The sequence below is a fragment of the Hemiscyllium ocellatum genome, chromosome 29, assembly GCF_020745735.1.
Source record: "Hemiscyllium ocellatum isolate sHemOce1 chromosome 29, sHemOce1.pat.X.cur, whole genome shotgun sequence".
Classification (NCBI taxonomy): domain Eukaryota; kingdom Metazoa; phylum Chordata; class Chondrichthyes; order Orectolobiformes; family Hemiscylliidae; genus Hemiscyllium; species Hemiscyllium ocellatum.
The window spans coordinates 33,086,820-33,098,818 of NC_083429.1; positions in this window are offsets into that span (position 1 = coordinate 33,086,820).

An 11,999-nucleotide genomic window follows, 5' to 3' on the forward strand; every position below is an offset into this window, starting at 1 on the left:
GGTTGGAGTGGAGGGAGTGGAGCGCTGCGCACTGTGAGGGCAGGAGGTTGGAGTGGATGAGCGAGGTGGACTGGTTGAGGTGTCGATGTCATGGCGGCAGTTTGAAATGAAGAGGTCAAGGGCGAATAACAGGCCGGCATGGGGTGTCCAGGTGGATGGGGTGTGTTAGAGGTGGGAGAAGGGGTCCTTGGTGGGTGGGCGGGTGTCTTGGTTAAAAAAGTAGGCACGGAGGCGAAGGTGGCAGAAGAAATGTTCAAGGTTGCAGCATGTGTCAAACTCATTAATCTGAGGCCATAGAGGAATAAAGGTGAGGCCTTTACTGCGAAGTAAATGTTTGTCCTCCATGTAAGGGAGCTCGGGGGGGATGGTGAAGACACGACAGGGATGGGAGCTAGGACCTGGAGTGGAGCTGGAGCTCGAGGTGGGGGCGGAGACAGTAGCTTGAGTGGGCATGGTTATAGGGTCAGTAGTGACATCACAAACACAACTGAGGCTCACAAAGGGGCTGGAAGTGGGTCTTACGGCTGGGTTAACGGGGGCGGAAGTGATGTCATGAGCAGTGAGGGCAACATTTCAGTTAAGTACTCAGTTGATGATGGAACTTGCGGTGAAAGTGACGTTGGCGATTGAGGCTTGCCACAGGGCGGAAGTGGCAGCAACTGTGGGGGCAGACTGGGGTGGGTGGGCGGTGGGCAGTGTTGGATGAGGGAGGGAGGATGAGGTGGAATTGGACAGATTTGCAGGGGCAGGCAGGGTTTGCAGCCCCATCTCCTGAATGGGGAGTAAACTTAACAGAAAATTCTAAGCCCCAGAGGAACAGCATTGAATCAATTAACTAAATAATCAATTATCCGAACAAGATAGTGCCCGCCCATCTCATTTGGATAATCAAAGTTCGTCCTTACTTTAGTTTAACGCTGAGTAGTTCTGGAAGCAATTTTCTAGTTTTAGAAGCAGGAGGAAATGGTAATTCTGGATAAGGGTAAACTGCTTCTCTATTTTAAGTACATTGTCAAAAGATCATATCCCTGATTAATCTTAGAAAATTGACTTTCTTACTCTAGATTCTGAAGATAAAGACGAAGGTGTTGCAGAATATAACATGCAGGTATTCCATCATTTAATTTCTCCCACATGCTGAATTATATTGTCTGACATGAGAGGTTACCTGATACTATGGAAGTGGCATATAAGGTTTGGTACTATATATCTTTCAGTGATCAAACATAATTTCAACATAGAAGCATGGAACTTAAAAGCAGGAGTAGCTTTTTGGCCTGTCAAGCCTGCTCTACCATTCAATCATGGCTGATCCTCTATCTCAACAGCAAATTTCTGCTTTCCCTTGATACCTTTAGTTTCTAAAAAATAAAGCATTCTTTTTTTTTTAACATACTCCATGACCAAGCCTCCACAGCCTGCCGAGGTAGCACTTTCCACAGATTGAAAAAATTCATTTGAATTGCATTTCCTGAAACTATTGTCATTGTTATATTAGGAGAAAGTGAGGACTGCAGATGCTGAAGATCAGAGCTGAAAATGTGTTGCTGGAAAAGCACAGCAGGTCAGGCAGCATCCAAAGAGCTTCCTGAAGAAGGGCTCATGCCCGAAACGTCGATTCTCCTGTTCTTTGGATGCTGCCTGACCTGCTGTGCTTTTCCAGCAACAAATTTTCATCATTGTTATTTAAAATGATTAAACATATTTCCAGAATTACTACAGTAGAAAATAGGTATAAATGGCCATTTGGTAACAACTACAGAAAACGGATTGAAAGTATGAATTTGAGCAGAGGCATATTTAGATTTCACTCGAATATATTGATGTATTGTAATTGCCTTCAGTCACTATTGAGTGGCATCACCTGTGTATGTATGGTACAAGTGATTCTGAAAAGGAGATTGCTTATTTGATGTCACATTGTCCATTATTGATGTTGCTATTGTGTATAAATTAAGAATTCACAAGTAGCATGAAAATCCTTGCTTGCAAACAAAAATGATATTAAAGTAGATTTTCAGAATAACCAGTCATTAAATTAAGCAGCATCTTCCTTCTGCCATTGTTCCTGAGAATGTGGTGGAGACAGAGTCAAACATGATTTCAAAACACAGTTGCATTATTATCTGAGGAGAAAAGAAATTACAGGGTGATAAAGGCAGGCAAGTGGTACTAGGTGAATTAATTTTGCAGACAGCATGTACAGTTTTGATCTCAGTTTTGGCTTCTTCCTTGCAATGAGAGTTTATCATTACCTCCTCAACTCTCAAACAGTCTTCTTTTCACAAGCACACTGTTATGATCCCAGCATATTGTAATCCTAAACAACTCAGATCCCAAAACGAAACCTGACTTGAAAACTCATACGTTTGTTTCCATTTAGTTTGTTAACATGATGCCAAGTCGCTGAGACATTTTCACGTGACGTTGCAGATTTCCTTTAACAACAGAACATAAGTTTATTATACAAAAGCATTTTAAAAAACTAAACTACTTAAATATCAAAGTTTGCTAACATGATATAAAACACAACAAAAATGGCTCCAACCAATTTCCTGACAGTATCTGTTTAATTCAAGTCCAGAGAAATTACATCCTAAACTCAACTCTTTAGAATTCTACTCAACTGACTCCTTCTGGATCCTTTTCTGTCATCTGTGGAGAACATTCAATGAGTCATTTCCAAATTTGCCAATCTGAACTTTTCCAGAGACCTGAGAGTCGAAATTTACCCAGTTCGAATAACCTGCAGGTTTCTAACCAAAGACTCCTGGTTTGAAAGTTGCACCTAAAAAAAATTCTTCTGCTGACATAACTGGCCCCCGAATGTCCATCATCATCTCCTAAAAGAGAAACTAAACTAACTTTGAAACTCAATGCTGGTGTCTTCTGAATTGAATTTTTAAAAAATTACTCATTCTAGGATCTGCTGCTCTGGAATCAAAGCTAAGAACTTACAGGCTTAGTCTGCCTGTCAACAGTATAGACATTTTCCCATTAACACCATGGGGTCTTTAGGCACTTTTCCCTGACAAATATTGGATTTAAGCACACTTTCATTATGGCCTCTCTGACATTTCTTTTGAAAGAAAACGCTTCACAGAGGAAATTAACATCAACTTACATTTATTTAGAAATCCAAATTCAAAAGACTACAATTAGTATATAAAAATTATGTACTTTTCATTACATTGAACTTTGTTATTTCGTTTCTTTAATCCAATATTACCAAAGCTGAATTTCGCCAAGTCAGCCTTAATGTTTCCCGTGACTGTACTTAATGTTTTGACTCTAGGTCTTGATTGACTAACTGTGCAATAATATTGGGTTCCACAGCAGAAGAAACACATTCCCTCTGGCACTGTGTCTAAGGAAGAAGAAACCCAGCCAAAAATGCAACTTCTGGTCTTAGCCCAGTGACCTTTCTTGGAAATTGGCCACCTTGGCACAATGCCCGAGAGCTGCCGACACTGCTGGATTGTGCAGGAGGATGATTCATTGCCCTGAAGGCAGGAAGAGGAAATACATTTAAAATAAAGTCACATTTGAAGTGCATCATTGCCCAACCATGCTAAGCTGCAAAACAAGAAAATCAACTTCATGTGACAAAAGATATATCCCACTGTGTTTGCAACGTATTCTAAGGGAAATATTTTTATAACATAATAGTTAGATTTTCTAACTTTAATGAAACAGTATAAAGTCAAGAGATCTTTAAGTATAACTATACACATGGCAAGGCAAACATCTAGCTATGTGCGTCAAATTCTCTTCAGCAGTATGCATTTCTATTAGATAATTGTGTCATGAGAACTGAGAAATCTCTGACTTGCTAAGGCACAATTACCTACTTTTATTGTAGACCAGAATTGCAGAACTGGAAGAAGAAATAGATAAAACAAATGAAGCATTTTCTCTTTACACAACCAAGATTGCAGAGGAAAACCAACAACTTGAACATCTGGAGCAGGAGCTAAGAATCCAGGCAAACTTGGCACAGGTTAGAGAGCCATAAATACAAAATGTTGGACAATTTTTCCCTGAGTGTATTTTGTTTCTGTGGAAATCATTATATAATAATGTATATCCAGGTATTTAATTTTGCTCTTTCCTGGAGCATCTGCACAAATTAGAACTGGCCCAACAGGATTCCTAATGGAATTGGCAGCTGACAGCTGAGTAAGATGTGCACAAAATCCAGTCTTTTTGACTCCTCATAACCAGCGCACTCTCTGTATTGTTTTTAAATTAAATGTGTCAACTAACTAGTCAATTCAGGGTAACAATAACTATCACAATTCGAAATACAATAATATTATATGAGCCTAAATTTTAACTTACCTAATATATTTACAAAATTTCTTGTTAAGTATCAAATCAACATAATTTTCTCTGAAATAAATGTACATTATTGTCTTGTCTTTAAAAAAGAGAGATCTTTTTCATTAATATTCTTGATTTGGAGATGCCAGGGTTGGACTGGAGGGGGTGTCCAAAGTTAAAAGTCACACAACACCAGGTTATAGTCCAACAGGTTTAATTGGAAGCACTAGCTTTTGGAGTGCTACTCCTTCATCAGGTGGTTGTGGAGTACAAGATTGTAAGACACAGAATTTATAGCAAATATTTACAGTGTGATGTAACTGAAATTATATATTGAAAAAGACCTGGATTGTTGTTATGTCTCTCATCTGTTAGAATGACCACATTGGTTTCAGTTCTTTCTTACGTAAATCATGAAACCTTTTTAAAATGTTACATTCTCAAGTGAACTTTAACAATTGGTGTCTGTCAGCTCAGTGTATTGAAGGTGTGAGCTCCCCTGTGTGATACTGTCTGTGCCACAATGTTTAGACTGGTACTAATCTAAACAAAATGAATTTACAGAATCTTACATGGATTCACACAGTTTTTGAGCGAAGTAAAATATAACTCTGCAAGTACAAATTCACCCCACAAACTTATATCTGTGTGTGTGTGGGGGGGGGGTGGTTGGGAGGGTGGAGGGGTGTGAGGGGTGTGGTGGTGGTGGTTGGGGGGTTTGTGAGTGTGAAAGAGTGGATGCATGTGTGTGAGTGTAAAGGGGTATAAGTCTCTGAGAGGGTGCATGTGTGTGAGTGTAAATGGGTATAAGTCTGTGAGAGGGTGCGCGTGTGTGAGTAAATGGATAGAAGTCTGTGAGAGGGTGCACGTATGTATGTGTATGTGTGTGTGTGTGTGTGTGTTTGTGTGTGTACGAGTGTAGGGGTGTGTGGAGTGCAATGGGTCACCTGTAGTGTGACATGAATCCAAGGTCCTGGTTGAGGCCCATCCCCAAAATTCTTCCCTCACTAAAAATCCATTGTAACATGAACTGGTGTAGTGATTTGAAAATGTTCCTAGATGTTTTATTAATGGCATTAGTAAAAGAAACTAGACCCTGCAACAAAAGAATAGATGTTAGGTTCTGGTGATCAAAACTATTGTCAGAGTTTTTAAAGAAAAAAATGAATTCTCAGGGAATTCTGGAACATTCCACGTGGTGGGAACATGGTACTCCAGTACTAGAACTGCCAGTAATATGTTGATCAGATAAGGATGCATAAGATAAATGGTTCCCTAAAAGGCATTTGCTACCTTGTCAAAAGCAATTTGTCCTGTCAATGCAGGGCCTAATTTGTGATCTGAAATGTTCCTTCATTGCCAATTATTATTCTGTTCAAATCATGAGGGACATGAATAAGATAATAGGCAAGGTCTTTTCCGCAGGGTGGAGGAGTCCAACACTAAAGGGCATGGGTTTAAAGCAAGAGGGAAACGATTTAAAGGGAAAACTTTTTCACACAGTGAACATGCATGGAATGAGTGCCATAGGAAGTGATAGAGACTAGTACAATTATAACATTTAAAAGGCATCTGGATGGGTATGTGATTAGGAAGGGTTGAGAGGGATATGGGCTAAATGCTGGCAAATGGGACTGTTTGGTATTGGACAGCTCAATGTCTCTGGGACCTATGCAAGCAATAATTAATTCTATCTGAAATTTTAGGTTGTCTTCATGTTTGTTCTGGAATTTCTTTGTGTTTCATTGATTCAGGAGCCTGGGGAAGAGTGTAAGTCACTTTTGGAAGATTTCCGCAATCTGTTGAAAAATCTCTCACAGGCAAGGGATGTGCTGTCAATGCTGGACTTACAGAGACGTTGTGTAATAAACAGGCTGACGGAACTGGAATCTGAATTAGCAGGTTTTTACACAGACCAACCAGAATCTCACACCTGAGAACAGAAGCACGGCCAGAAAGTAAAATGTTACGTCGAGGCAGATTAAACTAAGGAATATGCAATGTAACATCAAAATAATTTAGTTTTGTATTTCAGTATGAGAGAGCAAAGAAATCACACCTGCCTTTCCAATTATTCACAGACACTGGAGTCAAATGCTCAATCATCTATCATGGTTAGACTCTGACCCTGCTGATAAATAATAAAATGCTAATGTTCAGGATAAATTATAGTATTTAGGAAACATGTAACATGCATTCTGCATTGAGTTCCTCTAGGTTAACTGATTTCTCCCATTTTTACTTGCACCAACTTTGGGCTACAATAGAAACTCCAAGTTAAGGGACATAATTGAATGAGAGATAATCTACATTAGATGAATTTGCTGGTGGAACGTCTTAAGTCAACCTAACTTAAAATGATTGTCTGCTTGACCATATCGGAGCATGGTCAGGACTACTTCTGTCCTCTGAACAAGGAAGTCATATTTGGAAGGAGCCCTGTTCCTCTGACATACAAAGATATGAAGAGGAGCAGAAGTGGGCCCTTAAGACAGCTCCACCATTCAATAAGATCATGACTGAAGTGTTTGTGTTTCAAATTCCATATTCCCATCAATCTCCATAGTCCCCTTGCCTGACAAGAATCTATCTTTTTCTACCTTAAAAATATTCAGTGATCCTTTCCCATCAACTTCTGGGAACAAGAGATTCAAATTCACATGACCCTCTGAGAGAAAAAAAATTCTCCTGATCTCTGCCCTAAATTGGAAACCTCTAATTTCTAAACTGTGCTCCTAATTCTGGACTCATTCACAAAAGGAAACATCCTTTTTGCATCCACCTTGTCAAACCCATCCAGATTTCCATACACTTCAATTAAGTGGCACTCATTCTTATAAATCACAGTGGAACAAGTCCAGCTGGTCCAGTCTTTCCTTGTAAGATAACCCATTTGTTCCAGTAATCAATCTGGCAAACCACCTCTAATGTATTTACACCCATTCTTAAATAAGGAGAACAAAACTACACACAGTATTCAAGATGTGTCCTATTTTCTCTGTTCATTTGCTCTTATAGGAAAAGGCGAGCATTTCATTAACCTTCTTGATTACGTGCTGTACCTTCACACTAATATTTGTTGTGATTCATGCACCAGAACACCTAAATCTCTCTGCAACTCAGAATTCTGCAGTTGTTCTCCTGTTAAGTAATTCTTTGTTTTTTATTCTTCCTGTAAAAGTGAACAACTTTGCATTTTCCCACATTAAACTCCATGTGCTACATTTTGACCATTCCCTATTGGCCTGCATTCTCCTTATGTCCTCTTCACAACATTCTTTCCTATTAATCTTTGTGTCACCTGCACATTTAGCTATTATGCCTTCATCCCCCTCATCTAAGTCATTGATGTAAATTGTAAAAAGCTGAGGCCCCAACATTGACCCTGGAGAATTCCACTCATCGTATCCTAACAATCAGAAAAAGACCCATTTATGCATTCTCACTGTTTCCTGCCAGCCAATCCTCTATCCACATTAATATGTTACTGTTGACATCATGAGCTCCTACTTTAATTGATGCTCTTTTATGTGGCACCTATCAAATGTCTTCTGGAAATCCAACTGCAATATGTGTATAGGCTTCTCTTTATCCGCAGTGCATGTTATTCCTTCAAAGAACTCCAGTGAATTGGTTAAATGTGATTTCTCCTTGAGAAAAGCATGCTAATTCTTCCAAAATACTTTAAGTTCCCAGCTATGACCTCCTCAAAAATCAATTCTGGCACCTTCCTCATAACAGGTGCCAAGCTAACTGACTTATAGCTCCCTGTCTTTTTTCTTTCCTTCCTTCTCAAACAGAGAAGTTATATTTGCTACTTTGCAGTTGTGATGGAATCTTTCCAAAGTCTAGTGAATTTTGGAAAATTAACACTAACATATCTACATCATCAGCCACCTCATTTAAAACCCCAGGATTAAGTTCATCAGGACCTAATGAATTAGGTGAAAGTTAAGACTGCAGATGCTGGAGATCAGAGTCAAGATTAGGACAGTGCTGGAAAAGCACAGCAGGTCAGGCAGCATCCAAGAAGCAGGAAAATAGAAGTTTCAGGCAGGAGCCCTTCATCAGGAAACTAATGAAGGACCTGATGACTTGTCTGCTGACTACTTTGCTCAGTACTATTTCCTGAATGATTGTAATTTCACCCAAATCTCACTCCCTTCCAACTCTAAACTTGCAGCTATTACTGGAATGATTTTCATATCCTCTACAGTGAAGCAAAAGCAACATGTTTGTTTCATCTGCCATTTCCTTATGTGATAGTCTATTAATTACCCCTTTTCACTCCCGAGAAGACCAACACTCATTTTGTTTACTATACTTTTCTTTCAAAAATACCTACTATTTTTAAATTCTAGTTGCCATTTATATCCTCCACTTTTGGTAATTTAATGTATTAATATTTATATGCCCCAATGTTGTTCAATAACCAGTCGAACTGTTTCACTCAAAGATGCTTTTTTAAAATTTAATTCAAATTTTCACCAGTACCACTAAGTAGTGTTTTGTTTGCATCTTCATTTTAATTCCTTACAACTGAAGCAAAAGGAGTTAAAATGTATTCTGTACTGTAAAATGAGGTGAAGACCTCAGCCATTTCATTTAAGAGAAACCTAACTGAACTTTCTAAGCTTCCTACTGAAATGTGACTTGTGTTTATGTATCACACTATCACTTCTGATCATTATCACCAGGAAAATGAAAGATTTCTGCTTTCTAAATCATTAAGCTTAGAATTTTGTTTTCTTCAATATTTCAAAGGGTCATTTATGATTCCGATTTCAGTGCAGTACATTGTTCTAGTTATCTTGGAACACACTTTCCCTATTATACTGTTATTTGTTTATTTTAGGGTAATTATTGCCTGTACTTCTTCATGACATTAATTCCTTGAACAACTTGACTAATTGTCAAACTACAGCCACATAATTAAACCATGTAAGTCTTTCGTAAAAGCGAAATACTATGGATGCTGGAAACCTGAAATTAATCCAGTGAATACTGGATAAACTCAACAGGTCTGGCAGCATTTGTGGAGAGATAAACCAAATTAGTGTTTTGAGTCTGGCATAACTGTTTTTCAGCCTGACCTGAGAGTTTCTTGGGCATTCTCTGTGTTTGTTTCCTCTAAACCTATACCCGCGTTACTCTAAAGTAAAAACTAGAAGATGCACAAAAATAGACTAATATCAAGTATTTTTTTTCTTTCTGTCTCTGATTTGCTCCCTCTTGAAGCTTCAGTACTTTGTTAGGAATTAAAATTAGACTCTCAAGCATGGGTGCTTTAATCCTGTATCTCACAACTATCTTTATTCTTGTAAATAATTATATTTTTCAAAGGTTTTCCTTCACCTTTCTCTGCATAGCATCCTTGATTCTACCCTTCAAGTTTGTCCATTAAAGCATTTGTTCCATAAGCTTTGGTGGATCCTCCAACTACTGTGTCTCTATACTCTAAAATTCTCTGCATAAGTCCCTCAATCCCTCCATACATTTCAAAAGTCTTGCCAAGTCAATGTTCTACTTCATTCATTCCCTCTGTTGCATAGTCCAACTACCTCCTCCCATTCTTCAGTATCTGCTAATGCCCTATACCTTCAGGTTTAGGAACTTAGCGCATTCCCTGACTGCCTCAGGGAGAAATGAATTTAAAATAATGCAAGCTTGCAGAAAATTGATCTTGTTTTTTAATAACATAACAAACTCTCCCTCAGCTTTAACAGCTGGCTGCATTGTAGTAATATGGCAATTTAGAAATGTTTGCTTTTTTTCTTCTAATCTGAAACTTTGAGAATGTTGATGTTTTGAATTCAATGTGGACAATAAATTATTAATTGTGGTGGAAATGGAGATGTGTTTATATCAAGTATTAATTTTCTAATTCATTGGCTGAAATCGGATCTTTAACTTCTTTATAAAAGACACTTTTACTAAAGTCAACGAATTGATTTCAATATCGTGATGACCGCAACTAATTACCTCACTACACACTTCATCTGAAAAACATTTTCTTCCTTCAAAAACTCGTTTTACTGGAGATGTGCGAGCATGTTTCATCCTGCTTTATCAAAAGATATCCTTGGACATCCATAAAATATCGAAACATTTGGAAACAGGATGCTAATGTTTAATCTGGAGAGGGTGCAGAGAAGATTTATCAGGATGTTACCTGGACTGATATGAAGGAATGCCCTGAGGGAGTTTTGCCCTTCCCTCTGCCAGTGCACTATCAACACCTTTTCTCCCTCAGCACTCTACCCCACCTCACTATCACATGGATGCTGTCCCCTCCACACTAGAAAGGTTAGCTTGCCCTGTCTTCACAGATACTGCCTGACTAGCTCTGATTTGAGATTTGACTAGATTAGATTCCCTACTGCATGGAAACAGGCCCTTCGTCCCAGCAAGTCCACACCAACCCTCCGAAGCGTAACCCACCCAGACCCATTTCCCTCTGACTAATGCACCTAACACTATGGGCAATTTAGCATGGCCAATTCACCTGACTTGCACATCTTTGTGACTGTGGGAGGAAACCAGAGCACCTGGAGGAAATCTACGCAGACACTGGGAGAATGTGCAAACTCCACACAGACAGTTTCTGGCATTTTTTGTCTAATAGACTGGGGTTGCTTTCCTTACAGCAGAAGACCCTGAGGGATGACATGATTGAGATGTATAAAATTATGCAGGGCATAAACATGGTAGCTGGGAAGAAACTTTTCCCCCGGTGGAGGGATTAATCACCAGGGCATAGAGTTAAGGTTAGAGGCAGAAGGTTTAGAGGGCATGTGAGGAAAAAGGTTTCCACCCAGAGGGTGGTAGGAATCTGGAACTCTCTGCCTGTAAGGGTGGCAGAGGTGGAAACTCTCAATATTTAAGAAATATTAAGAACATAAGACATAGCAGTGGAAGCAAGGCCATTCAGCCCATCAAGTCCACTCTGCCATTTAATCATGGGTGTTTCAATTACACTTACCCACACTCTCCCCATAGACCTTAATTTCTTGCGAGATCAAGAATTTATTAGTCTCTGCCTTGAAGACACCCAACGTCCCAGCCTCCATTACACTCCAAGGCAATGAATTCCACATGGCTAAAGAAATGTCTCTTCATTTCCATTCTAAATTTCCCCCCTCTAATTTTAAGGCTGTGCCCACGGATTCTAGTCTCCCCACCTAACAGAAACAACTTCACAGCGTCCATCCAATTTAGATATGCACTTGCAATGCCAAAATATACAAAGCTATGGGCCAAGTGCTGCAAAATAGGATTTGAATAGTTAAGTGATATTTTTAATTCATGCAGATTTGATGGGCCATACGGCCTTTTACTGCGTTGTAAAGCTCTATGATTCTAGTCACTGGGGATCAAGACTAACATAAGCTTTGCAATTGTGAGCTAATCAGTATTACCATCTGAACCACTAATGGCAACCATGCTTGTGTGGGTGTCTACCAAGGTCATCTTGTCTCTGTCTATATTAACACCCTATGTGGTGTGTTTGATTATGTCCACATTCATTCAAATCAGACAAAGAACTCTTAAACAAAGATTTCAGTTCCAGCATTTCCAAAATAAGGAGAAACATCAGCTACGGCCTTTGAACTGTTGGCTGAAGACCAAAACCTTGTGGATAGTTAAATGGATACAAGACAGCCAGGTATAGCCGG